Genomic DNA, 19,426 nt, shown 5'->3' on the forward strand with positions numbered 1-19,426 from the left:
TTACAAAGGAAGGATGTAATTCACAAAGGGAGGATGTAATTTCACAAAGGGATGATATGATTAAGACAGGATACAGAATTGAAATGTGATTAATCATTCAAAACAGGAAATAACGATTCACAGGAACAACTTTCAAGATATTTTCATAGTTTTTCTTAACAATCTAACATTTTAATTTTTATAGAAAAAGGGTTCAATCAAGCTGTTATATATTAATTTTTAGGCTTAAATGATCTAGAGCAGTGACATGTGGTTTCTTAAGGATACTTAACATAAAGCAAGGTTCCTGAAAGGAGCCAAGCTGTCTCTGTACACTTTGCAAACTTTTGTTTGTGAGCAAGATCTCAGGCACCAGGCTTCATTTATCTACATCTACAATGCTACATTGTTCTTAATTATCACATTCCTATGTACTTTCAGGAGGAAGGAGAGCATCTGGGTTAAACTGATTATATTCAGAGGTGGTTTAATGAGGCTGCCATTGATCAACCCAGGGTCTGCGTATTCTGTCCCCAGCACCCAAGGAACCTGCTTGATGGCCAGAAGGCGGGGTTATTATTGTTAAGTGCCATTGAGTCAGTTCCAACTCATATCCACCCATTACAGCAGCCACCCTTTACAGGGTTTCTGAGGAGTGGTTGGTAGGTTTGAACTGCCGACCTTGCAATCCAGTGATTATTCTACATACCACATTAGGACTTAAGAAGGAGGGGAGGGCTAATAAAATTCAACAAGGCAGAGAGGTTGGAGTTTTTCTTCCATAGTTGACAAAATTTAAACAGGTTCTTTGAAAGGAACACTGGATGGTATGCATTAAAAAAGGGACAATCCTGCCTCTGTCATTTGTGGAGATGGAGCAATGGCTCTTTAACCATTGGATTAGTCCAGAATAAAGACAGACTTTCTCATCCAGGAAGTAAATAAAGGGCATCCCATTCCCCTATTTCTTTCCCATTCCACCCCCCAGCCTTGTAGTCTTCTACTTATAGAAAAGTTAGTTTCACGGTGACCCACCATAGAGAAGCAGAAAGGATCATGTTTTGACACTGGTGCCAAAAGGAAGGAGGAAGACCCATGGGTGCCAACAGAATCTGGGCCTCATGGCCCCATCCTTCTAGAACCTATGTTTTTGTGTTCCCTGAAATTCATTTGATTTTGGTAAAATGATAGGCACCTGCTTGATTGTATTCTCATGCTTAACCTCTGCAGACCTTTACAGCCTGTCCTAGGGCTTCCACACTTTGACCTCTGAGGCCCGGAGAACTCCTATACGCCTCCTCCTTCAGCTCTCAGCTTAGATGGCCCTTCCATCACCCTGGTCATTCTCTGAATACCTTAGGTCACCATAACTTTCCAGCACTTTCTAGATTTCTATGCTGATGGGAGAGTGTATTGAAATGCTGTTTTTAGTTGTTATCTAATTGATTTCAACACATAGTGACTCCACGTGTTTATAGTAGAACTGTTCCATAGGGTTTTCAGGGCTGTGACTTTTTGGGAGCGGAACATCAGGCCTGTCTGTAAAGGTACCTTTGGGTAGATTCACACTGCCAACATTTCAGCTAGTAGTCCAGCTATTTGCTGGACTTCTATTGCAATTCAAATTCCTGTATTTTAGCCATCTCTTCCATTTCAAACAGAAGCCAAGACAGAAAGCAAAGGCTTTCAACTGTGGATCATGATAAAGTATGGAAAACATACAGAGAATGAGAATTCTGGAACACTTAAATTGTGCTCATGATGAATCTGTACATAGACCAAGAGGCAGTCTTTTGACCAGAACAAGGGGACACTGAATGGTTTAAAATCAAGAAAAGGTGTGCACCAGCATTGTATTCTTTCACCATACTTATTCAATCTGTATCTGTACAAATTATCTAAGAATCTGGATTATATGAAAAAAAAAAAAAAAGCTTGGTATCAGGATTGGAGGAATACTCATTAACAATCTGTAATATACAGATGATACAACTTTGCTTGCTGAAACTGAGGACTTAAAATACTTACTGATGAAGATCAAAGATCACAGCTTTTGGTTTGGTTTGCACCTCAATGTAAATAAAACAAAACTCCTCATCACAGGACCAATAAACAATATCCATATAAATGGAGAAAAGACTGAAGTTGTCAAAGACTTCATTTTTCTAGGATCAACCATGAACACCCATGGAAGCAGCAGTTAAGAAATAAAACAACATACTGCATTAGGCAAATCTGTTGCACAAGACCTCTTTAAAGTGTTAACGAGCAAAGATGTCAGTTAGAGGACTAACGTACACCTGACCAAGTCATGGTATTTTTAATAGCCTCAAGTGCACGTGAAAGTTGGGCAACTCATAAAAAAGACCACAGAAGAATTGATGCATTTGAGTTGGGGTGTTTGAGAAGAATATTAACGGTACCATGGACTTCCAGAAGAACAAACAGATCTGTGTTGCAAGAAGTACAATAAGAGTGTCTCTTAGAAACCAGGATAGCCAGACTTTATCTCTCATACTTTGGACATATGATCTCAGTGACCAGTCCCTGGAGAAGGACAACATGTTTGGTAAAGTGGAGGGACAGTGAAAAAGAAGAAAGACCCTCAATGAGATGGATTGGTACAGTGGCAGCAACAATGGGTTCAAGTGTAGCTGCAGTTATGAGGATGATGCAGGACTGGGCAGTGTTTCATTCTGCTGTACACAGGGTAAACTCAATGGCACCGAACAACAACAACAGTAAATAGGAAAGTGTCAGTTCCATAACAACTGCAGTTGCATATAATGCAATCAAAGCGATGGCTTGATTTAAGCTCAGGATAGCCTGTTCATTAAAATATTTGGTGAAGTCACCTATGATTGGAAAATTCTGAATTACAAACAGCCTATCTCTTTTCTTTTTTGTGCTCTTTTGCTAAATTCATAATTGTCTACTTCCCTAGAGAATGTCATGTTAGAAGACTAAACTCCCAATCAAACTCATTGCCACCAGTCAATACAGACTCATGGTGACCCTCTATGCGGTTTGTGAGGCCGTAAATCTTTATGGAAGCAGCAGAGTAGCACCAGGATGCACTGAGTGCCTACCAGCAGAAACTCACCATCTTGCGGAAGGAGTGCCAGACAGGCAAAGCCGAACAAGAGGCTATAGCAACTGATTTTGAAAGTTATAAAGTCCGAGTTCGTAATATTCTAAAACAACAGAAAATAAATCGGTGTCTCAGACTGACCTCTAGGGAGCTAAACAATAAAGGAAACAACTGGAAATGCTGACTGACCAACTAAAAATCAAACTACAAGATAGTGATTTACAGATAAGTATGTCTGAACTTCAGATATTGCAGTGTGAATATGACATTCTGCTGGAAAGGCACAAAATATGCTGCAGGAAACTGTGTCCAAAGAGGCAGAACTCCGGGAAAAGTTGTGTTCAATACAATCCGAAAACACGAAAATGAAGTGTAAACATGCGCATACCATGAGTCCGCTGACATCACAGAATGAGGCTCTTCGCTTGGGTTTGGGAGACCGGATGCCACAAGTGCAGGAGGAGCACCGGAAGACAGCCGAGAGGTTACAGCAGCAGCTCAACGAGGTGGAGGCTCAGCTCTTCCAGCTCAGGAGTGAGCCCGCCATGAGAAATCCAGCCTCTTCCCACCAATCTTTGAAGAACCTTCGAGAAAGAAAAAGCACAGACCTCCCCCTTGTGGACATGCACGCAGTCACCAGAGAAGAGGGGGAAGGGATGGAGACACTGAGTCTATGTCCTCCACCAGCGCCCACACACTGTCATTTGGGCAACTACTTACTTCTCCTGAAGCTAAACTTGAGGCTCCTTTGTGGCATGCTGAATTTACCAGAGAAGAATTGTTTCAGAAACTCAATTCTACCACAAAAAGTGCTGATGGCTTAAATGGCCCGCTTCAGGAAACAGAAGCTACCAAAGCAGTCCTAATGGAGCAAATTCAGCTTCTCAAAAGTGAAATAAGAAGGTTGGAAAGAAATCAAGAATGAGAGAAGTCTGTCGCTAACCTGGAATACTTGAAGAATGTCTTGCTGCAGTCCATCCTTCTTAAACCAGGAAGTGAACGAGAGAGGCTGATTCCTGTTAATAGATACAATTGCAGCTCAGCCCGGAAGAAAAGGGAAAACTGGCTGTATCTGCACAGTTGGTCTGGATTTCGATAGATGGGTAAAAGAAAATGATTTATTTCTCAACCAAATAAAATCCATTTGGCAAAAAAAAAATGATTCAAGTATGTCATTGTCATCCTTCTGTCAAAAAGTCTGGTATAGATTTGCATCTACATAGATTTGCACACAAATATGACAGATGTATTAAAGTCTCAGCTCGAAGTGTGATACCAGTCTATAGTCCTTTGATTCAGCACCACAGACTCCATCTCGGTGCCCTTCCCTGCATATTGCCAGAGTTAACACATGAAAAATGAATTCACTCCCTCTTCTTTTGTGGAACCTCAGGACCCACCTATTTTTTGGCAATACTGTGAACTTTGAAGTTAAATTAAATTTCAGTAGCATAACATCTGGATTTAGGCTTTTAAAATGACAACAGAAGACTATTTACTATGAAATAAGATTGTTATCAGTTATAAATTATTGGACAAAATTGGTGATTAAAGGATGAAGAAAAAAAAGTATCTTATGGAGGAAGAAAACCTCACTTCTCATCCGCAGAGTGGCTGATGAGTTTGAATTGCTGCTGATCAAGTCTTTCATGCTGTTAGGGCAGTTTTCTTCCAACAATTCTTTACCCAGTTTCTCTTTGCTTTTTATTTTCTCTTTCTATTCTGGAATTCCAATCATTCATAAGTTGTTCCTCATAATGGTGTCCCACATAACTCATATGCTTTCTCCGGATTTTTTTATTCTCTTTCCTAATTGTTCTCGCATACTAGTATTGAGAGATTTATCTTCAAGCTCACTAATTTAGTGTTCCATTGCTTTGAATCTACTCCTTTGCCCTTTCAATGTATTGTCCATTTCTGAAATTTTAGTATTAATCTTCTGGATGTCTAATTGCAGGTTTTGTATTGTTTGAAAATTTGCATTTATTTTGTCTGTTTGTTTTTGTAGTGTTTCCTTGAATTCTTCTAAAGATTTTTTTTTATGTGTTTTTCTTGCTTTCCTCAATTTATCTGTCAAAACACTTAGAAGGTACCTAAGTATCATTCTTGTGAATTCTTTTTCAGTTAGTACCATTGCCCTTTCTTCCTCAGAAACCTTTTCTGGCTTTGCATATTGGTCATTTGTTTGAGCCATTCTTTCTTGTTTCTTTGTGTGTGCTAAAATTGTTTGTTTTTTCTGGGGTTATGTAGGGTTGTCATATTTGTATTTAATTGATGATTGTGTGTTGATGTATTCTTAGGGTATCATCATCTGTCTCCTATGGGTGTAGTTAGACAAGGGAAGTGTGTACTGTTCTCATTCACCACTCATGTTTCTCACTTTAGGATGGGTTTGTCAAATGTTGACTGCTGTCTATTGTTGATCAGGTGGTTTAGGAGCTGCTATTAGTTCTCGCCTAATGGATTGAGCTGCAGAAGATATGGTTGTGGTCAGGCTGTATGGGCATTGTTGTTGTCTTCTTTCAGGTGGGAAAGAGAAATTCCCTCCCCACGCCAGTTACACACACAAAAATACACATCATAACTAAACAAGGAAAAAACAATGAAAAGAGAAAATAATAAAGAGAAAACATAATTAAAAATAAGCAGCAACCAGAAAAAAACATATAATGACTATAAAGACAGAAGAGGGACAGGGAAATAGCACTATGTTGTTGTTAGGTGCCATCAAGTTGGTACCGACTCATAGTGACCTTATGCACAGCAGAACGAAACACTGCCTGATCCTAGGCCAACCTCACTATTGTTGACATGCTTGAGTGCATCTATGCTGCCACTTGGCCAATCCATCTCATTGGAGGTCTTCCTCTTTTTCTCTGACCCTCCACCTTACCAAACATGATATCCTCCAGTGACTGGTCCTTCCTGACAATATGTCCAGAGTAGGAGAGACAAAGTTTGGCCATCTTGGCCTCCAAGGAGCACTCTGACTATACTTCGTCCAAAATAGATCTATTGGTTCTTTTGGCAGCCCATGGCACTTTCAGTATTCTCCTCCAACACCATAACTCAAAAGCACCAAATCTTCTACAGTATTCTTTATTCACTGTCCAGCATATGAGGTTATTGAAAATACCAAGGCTTGGGTCAGGCGCACCTTAGTCCTGAAGCTGACATCTTTGTTCTTCAACACTTTAAAAAGGTCTTGTGCAGCAGATTTGCTTAATGCAATACGTCATTTGATTTCTTGACTGCTGCTCTCCATGAGTGTTGATAGTTGATCCAAGAAGAATGAAATCCTTGACAACTTCAATCTTTTCTCCTTTGATAAGAATGTTGTTTATTGATCCAGTGGTGAGGATTTTTGTTTACTTTACATTGACAGGTAATCCATACAGAAGGCTGTGCTCTTTGATCTTCATCAGTAACTGTTTTAAGTCCTCTTCACTTTCAGCAAGCAAGGTTGTATCATCTGCATATTGAAGGTTAATGACTCTTCCTCCAATCCTGATGCCACGTTTTTCTTCATAAAACCCAGCTTCTCTGATTATTTGCTCAGCATACTGGTTGACTAAGTATGGTGAAAGAATACAACCTTGGTGCACACCTTTCTTGATTTTAAACCATTCAGTGATCCCATGTTCTGTTTGAACAACTGCCTCTTGGTCCAGGTACAGATTCCTCATGAGCACAATTAAGTGTTCCAGAATACTCATACTTCGCAATGTTATCCATAGCTTGTCATGATCCACACAATCGAAAGTCTTTGCATGGTCAATAAAGCACAGGTAAACATCTTTCTGATATTCTCTGCCTTCAGTCAAGATCCATTAGACATCAGCAATGACAAACACTATAGAAGAGAGAAATAAGAAAAAAAAAAAAGGATGAAATGCAAAAACACTTCAGAATAAATAAAAAGAGAAAAGTATGACAGGAAAATGGAGCTATAGAAGAGAAAAACAAGAGTGGAATTAAAAGAAAGAAATTTAAATGACACTTAGAAAAACCAGGGAGAGGAAAGATGAAAAGAGTAGAAAGTAGTAAAGAAAGATCAAAAGGGTAGGAAAAGAAGAGGGGAAATGAGAAACCAAAGAAAAGAAGGAAAAACAAAATCAGAAATAAGATAAAATTCAAGGGAATGGAAGGAAGAAGGAGGAGAAAGAACAAATAAACAAACAAAATAATGAAACAATAAAAACGAAAAAAACGAACCCTAAAATAAAAGAAAAAAACAGTGCAGCTATTGGAGAAAACTCAGGGGACTCCTGCAAGTCAGTGAACTCACTAAGTGGGTGTGGAAGGGCTGCAACAGCAGAGTTCCTAGCTCTAGATGGAGATCTTTTCAGCATTGTGGTTGTTGTTAGGTGCTATGGAGTTGGTACTGACTCTGTAACTCTATGTACAACAGAACAAAACACTGCCCGGTCCTGGGCAAGCCTCACAATTCTTGCCATGCTTAAGCCCATTGATGCTGCCACCTTGTCAATCCATCTCGCTGGGGGTCTTCCTCTTTTTCTCTGACCCTCCACCTTACCAAACATGATATCCAGCTCCAGTGACTGGTCCCTCCTGACAATATGTCCAAAGTATGAGAGATGAAGTTTGGCCATCCTGGCTGCCAAGCAGCACTCTGGCTGTACTTCTTCCAACACAGATCTGTTTGTAATTTTGGCAGCCCATGGCATTTTCAATGTTCTCCTCCAACACCATAACTCAAAAGCATCAAATCTTCTATGGTCTTCTTTATTCACTGTCCAGGTTTCGCATGAATATGAGGTTATTGAAAACACCTTGGCTTGGATCATGCACACCTTAGTCCTCAAGCTGACATCTTTGTTCTTCAACACTTTAAAAAGGTCTTGTGCAGCAGATTTGCTTAATGCAATACACTGTTTGATTTCTTGACTGCTGCTTCCATGAGTGTTAATAAATGATCCAAGAAGAGTGAAATCCTTGACAACTTCAATCTTTTCTCCGTTGATATGAATGTTGTTTATTGGTCCAGTGGTGAGGATTTTTGTTTTCTTTACATTGAGATATAATCCATACCGAAGGCTGTGCTCTTTGATCTTCATCAGTAAATATTTTAAGTCCTCTTCACTTTCAGCAAGCAAGGTTGTATCATCTGCATATCGCAGGTTGTTAATGAGTCTTCTTCCAATCCTGATGTCACGTTTTTCTTCATATAACCCAGCTTCTCTGATTATTTGCTCAGCAAACTGGTTGAATAAGTATGGTGAAAGAATACAACCCTGTCGCACAACTTTCTTTCTTTTTTTAAAAAAAAATATTTTATTATGAATTATGTGATAGTTTACATGGGAGAACATTAGCTTTGCATTCATACTATCATATATCATTTCATTGCCATGGTTACAATCCCTTCTAGTCAGCACACAGCCCCTCTCCCTCTCTGGGTGTAGAGTTCCCAGCCGCTTCACCTCTCCACGTCATAGTCTGTCTGTCATGTCTCCTTGCTTTGCCTCTGAGCACCATGTGGCTCTAGGTGCACTACTTCTTGAAGCTGGCTTCCTGATCTGGGCCTACTATGCAGAATGAAGGTGAAGACAAACAGCTGTTACAGGCAGTCAGTAGTGTCTTTGTCTTTGATCCCCTTAGACTCGTGTGAGCAAAATGAGAAACTGTTTGGATGAACAGGAGCAGTCAGGTGTTTCACCCTTATAATTCTGATGTGCATAATCAGACTTTGTGGACTGCTAACCACAAAGTCAGCAGATGAAACCCACCAGTGACTCCTTGGGAGAAAAAGGAAGCTTTCTCCTATCTTAAAGATTTACAGCCTCACAAACCAATACAGGGTCATTATGGGTCAGAATAAACTCATTTAAAGTGGTTTGGGGGTTTTGGGTTTCTTTTCTGTTTGCTTTTGTTTTGCTTACGTTTTCGTGGCATGCTAATGTGAAAGCATAGAATATGAAAAATGCAAATGATAAGCTGTTGAGTTGCTTTTCCCTGTGGTACTTTGACCCCTCTCCATAAGCAGAAAAGCCTGGGGATGATGTATTTTATGGTAGAATGTTATTATGTAAACACAATTATGGTCCCATTTCCATAGCAATGTGCACTTACTAGCAATAAGATGGAATATGTTGTTGTTTTTGTTAAGTATCATCAGGTCGGCTCCGACCCATAGCGACCCTGTATAGGGTTTCCGAGGAGTGGCTGGTGAGCTTGAACCGCCATCCTTGCAGTTCAAATGGCTTTGCAGTCTGGCACATTAACCCACAGCGCCACACCAGGACTCCAAGATGGAATATAGATAACTGTAAAAGATTTTACTGCATTGGAAAAGTTTTTACTCTTTTAGTTGGAATACTATTCTAATTTCCAATATATTGAACAAACTTCCATTTGTGTCTATTATTAACCTAACATGATTTCTGTTTTACTATCTCTAAATGAGATTTAAACCTTCCTTTCATGATAAAAAACAAAACAAACAAACAAAAAAACCACCCATTCATGGAAAATTCTGAGACAGTTCCATGAAGCTTTCTGCTCCAGTAAAGAGCAGAAACATAGAGCAATTTGATTTTCTTAGTATTAGCTGCCATCAAATTGAATCCAACTCATGGTAACCCCATTTGTGCAAAGTGGAATTCTTCCATAGGGTTTTCAAGAAACAGAACTTCAGTCTTGTCTCCAGAGGTGTCTTTGGATGGGTTCAAAATGCCAACCTTTCAACAGGTAGTCAAGTGCTTGACCAAGCCACCCAGGGACTCTTAAGTTAATTATAATCCTACGTATTTTAATAATTTCAGTATGGAGTCCACAGGATCCACCCGACTGCCAAAGGTTCCATGGCACAGTGTTGTCTCAATCCCTTGTGAAATAAGAAAAGCACCATTCTACTCTAAAGCCTTACCCTGTTCCTAACCCCACCTTGGGGAGTCCTAGCTCAAAGTTACACGGTTTATGATTGGCTTATGTCCTTTCTTGTTAAACCTTGCCGTTTCTTCCTTTAGTAATTTTCCCATGAATTCCTCACTAGCTGAACTGGCTAGACATAACAATCTATTGTTTTCCTGGACGAGATGAGGTATGGAAGCCAGGTTTACAAGTCCATCCTGGTTAATGAATGTTCTAGTTAAATACAGGTGCTATAGGGTAAGCATTTGACTGTTAACCCTAAGGGTGGCAGTTTAAACCTGCCAACTGCTCCTCAGAAACCCTATGAGGTGGCTATGAGTTGGAACTGACTCAATGGATTTAATTGGTGTATTACTGTGGTGGTTTGCAATGTTGCTGTGATTCTGTAAGCTATGCCACCAGTATATAAAATACTAACAAGGTAACACATGGTGGGCAGGTCTCAGCAAAGCTTACAAACAGACTAGGGAGACATCTGTAACTACTTATGAATATTTAGCCACTGAAAACCTGATTCATAGCAATGGAACATTGTCTGATATAGGGCCAGATGATGAAAACTTCCTTAATAGCAACAAAATATTGTCAGGTATATGAAGTTAGCCCATTACTGGGCAGTGTTTCATTCTGTTGTACATAGGGTCGCTATGAGTAGGTACCGACTCGATGGCACCTAACAACAACAACAATCTGGGAGAGAATAACTTTCTGTTTGTTAAAGTCATTCACTTGTGGTATTTCTGTTGTAGCAGCACAAGGTAAGTAAGACAGTGCTACCAAGTTGGTTCTGAATCATATCAACCCTGTGCACATCAGAATGAAACACTTTCTGGTTCAGCGCCATCCTTACAACTACTGTTATGTTTGAGCCCATTGTTGATGCCACTGTGCCAATCCATCTTGTAGGAGGTCTTCCTCTTTTTCACTGACTCTCTACTGTATCAAGCATGATGTTCTTCTTCGGGTACTGATCCCTTATTATAACATGCCCCAAGGCAGACACCTATTATTCTTAGGACAAAACCCCGGACTTCACCAATCCACTTTGGGTGAATTCCTTGGGGGAAACTTGTTTTTGGAACTTTTTACAGCCTCGGCTCTAAGAGCAGTTTAATATTTGTCCATGGGTATCAAGGGCTCATATATTAAGTTAATATCAAACATAACTGAATAATTTGATAAAGAACAGTTTGGTCGAGCTTGCCCAGTGGCCAAAGTTTGTTCCTCAGAGAGATTTGTTCCCAGAACACCTTAAGCACTGCCAATACAGTGGAGACATTGAGAGAGGCACATTAAGAAACCATTTTCTCAGAGGCTACAGTTAAAGGGGTTCGAAGCATAGAGTGAATTAATAGGACTAAAGAGAATTATACAGCGCTAGCCCCACAGTAAGTTCGTAAAAGCCAATGAACCTGGGACGTCCGGAGGTTACTTCCTTGAGCCCACAGGGTCTCTGGCCAGCAAGTCGGAGAGCGGCCACATGCTGGATTTTTGTCCATGACACTGGTCTTCAACACCCCAATACCTGCGGTCTGCAACAGGACCACATCTATATAAATGGAGAAAAGATTAAATTTGTCAAAGACTTCATCTTGATCCATTCAGCTATCAACACTGATGGAAACAGCAGTCAAGAAATCAAGAAATCAAGAAAACAAATGATGTATTTCAGTAGGCAAATCTGGTGCCCAAGACCTCTTTAAAGTGATGAAGAACAAAGATGTTAGTTGGTGGACTAAGGTGTGTCTAACCCAAGCCATGGTATTTTTAGTAACCTCATATGCATTTAAAAGTTGGACTGTGAATATGGAAGTTGGTAGAAAAACTGATGCATTTGAGTGAGTTATAGTGTTGTTATTGTTGTTGTTGTTGGACATCACACTTGGTAAAATGGATCATCAGTGAAAAAGACCTTAGAAGAATTGATGCATTTGAGTGAGTTATAGTGTTGACGGAGAATATTGAAAGTACTGTGGACTGCCAAAAGAACAAGATATCTGTGCTAAATGAAGTACAGACAGAATGCTCCTTGGAAGCTAGGTTGGCCAGACTTTGTTTGTCATACTCCAGACATATTGTCATGAGGGAATAGTGACTGGAGAAGGATATCATGCTTGTTAAAATGGAATGTCAGAGAAGAAGAGGAAGACCACAAATAATATGGATTAGTAAGTGGTGGCAGTGATGGGTCAGGCTTAGCAATGCTTGTGAGGTTGACCCAGGACTGGGCAGTGTTTTGTTCTGCATAGGGTTTCTATGAGTCAGTACTGACTCAATGGCACCTAAGAACAAAAACGATGTTGCTTAAAAAAAAAGGCATTTACAATTAATAAGTCATTGGTCTTGCAACATTCTATCATGCAATATCCAGCATCATTTTATTTTTCAATTACTGATCCTCCTATTTTGTTTCCAATCTTTGCATTCCAATCACCAGTAATTATCAATGCATCTTGATTGCATGTCTGATCAATTTCAGACTGAAGAAACTGTTAGAATTCTTCAATTTCATCATCACTGGCTTTATTGATTGGTGTATATATTTGAATATTATTGATATTAACTTGCTTTGCGTGTAGGTACATGGATAATATTCTATCACAAACATCATAAAATGTTGTTTTTGATGATGAAATCGACACCATTCCTTAGTTTGTCATTCCCAACATAGTAAACCATGTAATTGTCAGACTCAAAATGGCCAATACCAGTCCATTTCTGCTCACTATTGCCTAGGATATTGATGTTTATGCATTCTGTTTCATATTTGATAACTTTCACTTTCCTAGATTCATACTTCATACTTTTTATGTTTCAATTATTAATGGATGTTTGCAGCTGTTTCTTCTAATTTTTAATTATGCCCCATCAGTGTATGAAAATACAGAAAACTTTACTCCACTCATGTCATCCCAGTCAACTCTACTTTGAGGAGGCAGTTCATCCATAGTTGTATTTTGAGTACCTTCCAACTTGAAGTACTATTTGTGACAATATTCTGGTACTATGAAGGCAAGGAGCTCTGGTAGCATAGTGGTTACGAATCAGGCTGCGAACCTTAAGGTGTCAGCGGTTCGAAACTACCAGCCACTCCGCGGGAGAGAGGTGAGGCTTTCTACTCCCGTAAGGATTTACACCCTCGGAAACCCTGTACAGGGTCGCTATGGGTCAGAACCAACTCGATGGCACTTAACAACAACAACATGAAGGCATGTAGTGACTGGTTTATCAGCTTTTATGTTCGTGATTAGTTTAGAATGAAATGAGAAGAAAGGAATCACACAGACTGGTTTTCCTCTTTTCCACATGGGTCTGGTGATAGGGGTGAGGAATGATGTAGATAGGATTTTATGATTTAATTGAGAGTAATTATTACCAGGATTAATTTTGATTGTTGGTGGTTCAAGCTCACCAGCTGCTCCTCAGAAATCCTACACAGGGTCACTATGGTCAGAACCAAATCGACAGCACTTAAGAACAACTTTTATTTACACATCTTCTACAATTATAGTTTTAATAACCAAGTATGACTTTACAATTTTATTTAGAAATTATTCATCTAGTTTATGGGTGTCAAGTTGATAAGAGTGAGCTGTAATAGTTAGGGTATTGTGTCAAATTGACAAGGCCAGAATTTCCAGAGGTTTAGCCGTTGTTGTTGTTGTTAAGTACTGTTGAGTCGATTTCAACCCATAGTGAACCTGTATAGAGTTTCCAAGGAGCAGCTGGTGAGCTGGAACCACCGACCTTGCAATTCAAGTGGCTTTTCAGTCTAGCACGTTAACCCACAGCACCACACCAGGACACATGACTAGGTAGGCCAGGATTTCCAGAGGTTTAGCAGTTAAGATGTGCTTATTCCCAAGGTGATGAAATGTAATACTGGCATATTTAACTCTATGACGAGTGGCTATGAGCAACCAATCAATAAAAAGGAAGCTTCCTTGGGGTTATGGCCTGTTCCTAATATAATGGACATGCTGGAAAGGCTCTCGCCCTTCTGCTGGGGACTTGGGACTCTGCAATTGTAAGACATTTCCTTGATAGTAAACTTCTTTTTATATGTACATATATATATGTTTCACTGTTTTTGCTGCTTTAGAAAACCCAGCGTAAGATACTTAGTTTTGGTATTAGGATTGTGATCACTTTGTAAAATGTATTTGGTGGTATTCCATGATTTTTTTATACTCTGGAATAGTCCGAATAGAATTTCTGTCAGTTGTTCTCTGAATGCTGGGTAGAATTTGTCATGGAACCATCTTTCAATGACTTAATCTTCTTCTTCTTTTTGGTTGTTATTGTTGTTATAGTTCTGTTCAAATTTTCTACCTCAGTTCATGTTCAATTAGGTTGGGATTGTGTTTTTCAAATTTGTCCATTTCTTTTAGGTTTTCAGATTTGTTGAAGTATAGTTCTTAATTTTTGCTATTGTTGTTAAGTGCTGTTAAGTCAGTTCTGACTCATTGCAACCCTGTGTAGGATTTCTGAGGAGTGGCTGATGAGTCTGAACCTCCAACTTTGTGGATCAAACCAACCACGTGTTCAAGTGCATTAACATGCAGTGCCACACCAGGATTCGGATAGTTCTTCATAGTAGTCTGTTAGTAGCCTTTTCATTTTAGATGGTTCTGTTTTGATGTCCTCCATTTTATATCTTATCCATATTATTACGCATTTCCCCCTTCTTTTCCTTTGCTATTTTTCTGTGTTTTGTTGATTATATTAATCATTTCAAAGAACTAATGTCTTCGCTTTTTTATTCTTTCTATTGTTTATTTATTTTCTATTGTATGTATTTCTGTTTTAATTTTTATTATTTATTTTCTTGTGGTGACTGTAGGCATATTTTTCTTCTCTTTTCCTAATTGCTGACGATGTTGGGTTAATGTGTTAGTTTCAATCATTTCTTCATTTATTGCTACAAGTTGTCTGATGACTGTTCCAAAGGTTTTAGTAGTTATGCTTTAAGTCTCATTTGACTCAAGAAATTTTATTTCATTTTTGATGTCTTCTAATACATAGCCTTAAGGAGCTCTGGTAGCACAGTGGTTATGAATTGGGCTGCAAACATTAAGGTCAGCAGTTCGAAACTACCAGCTATTCCGTGGGAGAAAGATGAGGCTTTCTGCTCCCGTAAAGATTTACAGCCTCAGAAACCCTGTTCAGGGTCGCTATGAGTTGGAACCAACTCCACGACACATAACCACCACCACCACAATACACAGTCTTGGAGGCCAACATGGTCAAACTTCGTCTCTAATACTTTGGACATATTGTCAGGAGGGACCAGTCGCTGGGGAAGGATATCATGTTTGGGAAGGTGGAGGGTCAGAGAAAAAGAGGAAGATCCCCAACGAGATGGATTTCCAAGTGGCAGCATCGATGGACTCAAGCATGGCAATAATAGTGAGGTTGGCCCAGTATCGGGCAGTGTTTCATTCTGCTGTGCATATGAGTCGGTACTGACTCAATGGCACCTAACACCAATAATACATAGCCATTTTAAAGCAGGGGTGTTAATCAATTTCCATGTATTTGTCCCCTCCCCCCCAACCTTGACTGTCCTGTTGTTGACTTCTAATTTTATAGCACTGTGAACTAAGAATATGCTTTGTAGTGTTTATAAATTTGAGACTTGCCTTGTAGCCTAACATATGGTGTGTTCTGGAGAATGTTCCATGTGCACTGGAAAAGAATGTATATTGTGTTATTGGAACGAATGCTCTGTATATGTCAAGTTGGCTAATTGTGTTGTTTAGTTCTTTTATGTCTTCAATGAGTTTCTTTCTAGTTATTCTGTCCTTCATCAAAAGTGGTGTATTGAAATCTCCTACTATTATTGTAGGGAGTGTGGTGGCTCTATATGATAAACACTGGACTACAAACCTGCCAGTTACTCCTTGGGAGAAAGAGGAGGTTTTCTGGTATGGCTAAGATTTAAAGTCTTGGAAACTCTATACAGGGTTTCTATGAGCAGAAATGACTCAAGTGTACATAACAACATCAACAACACTGTAAGGATCCCTGGTAGTACATTGGATTAAGACCTGGGCTGCTAACCTCAAGGCCAGCAGTTTGAATCTATCAGCCACTCCCCAGAGAAAGATGAAGCTTTCTGCTCCCAAAAGCATTTTATAGCCTAGGAAACCTTAGACGGGGTCACTGTGAGTTAAAACAATTCAGTGGCATACAACCACCACCACTATTATTGCAGAGTTGTCTCTTTCTTTATTCAATTCTGTTAGAGTTTGATTTATGTATTTGAGTCTCTTTCACTGGGTGTATAGATATTTTTTACGGCTATATCCTCTTGTTCAATTGATCTTTTAAGCTTTATATAATATCCTCCTTTGCCTCTTATGCTAGGTTTTGCCTTAAAGTGTATTTTATCAGAAATTAATACTGCCATTCCTGCTCTTTTTTGATTGCCATTATTTTAATATATTTTTTCCATCCCTTGATTTTAAATCTATTTTTGTCTTTGTGTGTAAGGTGTGTGTCTCTTGTAGACACTACATTGAATTGATGCATCTTGTTTTCTTATCCATCCTGCTACTTTCTGCGTGTATTTATTTATTTTTACTTTAAACAAATTTTTATTCCACAAAGGTCACACATCACCACCCTAGGCAATGTTGTTGTTGTTGTGAGGTGCCATCAAGTTGGTACCGACTCATAGTTACCCTACCCCATAAACAACAGAACGAACTGTTGCTTGGTCCTGGGCCAACCTCACAATTGTTGCCACTCATGGGCCCATTGATGCTACTGCTGTGCCAGTCCATCTCACTGGAGGTCTTCCTTTTTTGCTCCCACCATCCACTTTGCCAAATATGATATTTTTTTTCCCCAGTGACTAGTCCCTCCTGACAATATATCTGAAGTATGAGAGATGAAGTCTGGTCATCCTGGCTTCCGAGGAGCACTGTGGCTGTACTTTTTCCAACACAGGTTTGTTTATTCTTTTGGAAAAATGTGTTACTTTCAATATTTTTCTCCAACACCATAACTTAAATGCACAAATTCTTCTACACTAGGCAATACAGCATGTCAATACAGAAGCAGAGGTGGTGATATCCCTAGCCTCTTTATTTGTGGTGTTGGCAACATCCTGAACAAGTTTGGCCCTAATATATATATATATACATTTTGTTGTGAATTAAGTGAAGGTTTGCAGGAAAGATCATCAATTTTACATTAAACAAATCATATACTTTGTTTATCTTAATGATTGTAATCCCCTCCATGTAACAACAGATGTCCCACTTCCTCCCTGTAGTTCTTATTTGCATTTCACCTACCTTCCCATCCCTTCTCAACTTTGTCCTTAGGGAAATGTTGCTCTTTTGATCTTCAATGGTTTACAATTTCATACTGAGTATAAGGTGCACCTGACCCAAACTATGGTATTTTCAGTAACCTCATATGCATGTGAAAGTTGGACAGTAAATAAGGAAGACCATAGAAGAACTGATGTTTTTAGTTATGGTATTGGAGGAGAATATTGAAAGTGCCATGGGCCGCCAAAAGAACCAATAGATCTGTTTTGGAAGAAGTGCAGCCAGAGTGCTCCTTGGAGGCCACGATGGCCAAACTTTGTCTTTCCTACTTCAGACATATTGTCAGGAGGGACTAGTCTATGGAGAATGACACCATGCTTGGTAAGGTCGAGGGTCAGAGAAAAAAAGGAAGAGCCCCAGCAAGATAGATTGGCCAAGTGGCAGCATCGATGGACTCAAGTGTGGCAACAGTAGTGAGGTTGGCCCAGGATCAGACAGTGCTTCATTCTGCTGTGCGTGAGGTCACTGAGTTGGCATCGACTTGGTGGAACCTAACAACAACATATCTTTATTAGGAGTCCTGGTGTGGAGCTGTGTGTTAATGTGCCAGACTACAAAGCCATTTCAACTGCAAGGTTGGTGGTTCAGTCTTACCAGCTGCTCCTTGGACACCCTACACAGGGTTGCTATGGGCTGGAACCGATTCGATGGCACTTAACAACAACAACAATACCTTATTAGTGCTTTTATCTCCTTATATACCTATCTACTGCTTGGCTGAAAACTGGGTCCGAAGGGTGGGTTCTGCTCCAGACTGGAACGGTGGCTGATCGCCATAGTCTTGGGGAAAAATTACATTATCTCTAAATTCCATTTTTCCATGTTTGAAGCCCTCTGGAAAAATTTCTGTCTTGTATTTTTTTTTTTTTTCTAAATAGTATGTCAAATGGTACAATTCAATTTTATTTAGTTATGTGAACAAGGAGAATTTGTGAGAGACTGGTGGGTCTTGAAATGGTGACTAGTGGATAGGAGTGTGACAAGTGTTGTTTGAAGGCAGGATGATATTCCTGGAAGAAGGACTAGTGAGAACAAACTAATAGGGGGAAAGCATTTTAAGAAACAAGAAAAGGAACACTAGCTGTTCTTGGGATAGAATCTGTGTAACAGTAATGAACTGTTATGACCGGAAGGTCCATTTTGGAACTCTATTATATATAGCCCTGAATAGTAGGCTGAGAAGTTTGGACAATGTGTATTTGGAGTGCATTCCAATCTAGGGCACTCCTTATGAGGCAGTATTCTGCTGTGATGCATAGGATGTTCATTGACTGATTGTTAGAAGTACGTCATCAAACCTTTCTTCCTAGTTTATCTTAATCTGGAAGCTTTGCAGAAACCTGTACATTCTAAGCCACCACAAAATGGGAACCTGACAGATGTGTGGTGGTATGTATATTGTATATGTTATTAATTGCAGCTGAGTCAGTTCAGACTCATGGTGGCCCTAATATTTTTGCATTTATCCTTTAAGTCAATTGACTTAGCAACAGTCATATCATCTTTCGTTATTTTGGTGCCTCCCCAACTCTGTTCAATAATCACTGTTCATCCCTATGGTCCCACAGTAACCTGCTACAGTATTGGCTAAAAGGGTTACACCTTGAAGCATTAGGGCATGGGCATCTGCACCAAATTTTACTTCTTTGTCATAAACTGGAGTAACATGAGGAGCCAGTACCCTGGACACTAGCTTCATCTGTTGAAGATAATTGGAGAATTTCTGTGGGGAGATGCATGGTGGGCTTCCCCACCAGCAGAATGCATAGTGCCTAGTCTTCAATCACCCTGTGGGAGCAAGAAATTCTTCTAGAGCCAGCTACCCTGCCACCAACTTCCCTTGAGGCTCTAAAGACTTTGTCCTGGGGACAAGAGCCCTGATCTCTTCCACCATCTAAGTTGGCACAAACTACTTCTGGAACAGATGCCCTGACCCCAGATGTCATATAGGCCAGCAGAATCTGCTGGTGACCACATTGGTCACCGATAAGGGAAGAGGGGGAAAAACAGCAATGAAGTTGGGAGCTAAGCCCCACCACATTCAATAGACCCCCATGAAACCATGTGGAGATCGGGATGGCCAGTAGTACGGCAAGACCCGGGGACTCCTGGGCCCAGA

General features: G+C 39.8%; 1 pseudogene; it reads left to right on the forward strand.

Moving 5' to 3' along the window:
• LOC102842699 overlaps positions 1–4,177 on the forward strand; it is a 19,777-nt pseudogene extending 15,600 nt beyond the window's left edge.
• The last annotated feature ends 15,249 nt before the right edge of the window (positions 4,178–19,426 follow it).

This window comes from Chrysochloris asiatica, unplaced genomic scaffold (genome assembly GCF_000296735.1).
Source record: "Chrysochloris asiatica unplaced genomic scaffold, ChrAsi1.0 scaffold00279, whole genome shotgun sequence".
Taxonomy (NCBI): domain Eukaryota; kingdom Metazoa; phylum Chordata; class Mammalia; order Afrosoricida; family Chrysochloridae; genus Chrysochloris; species Chrysochloris asiatica.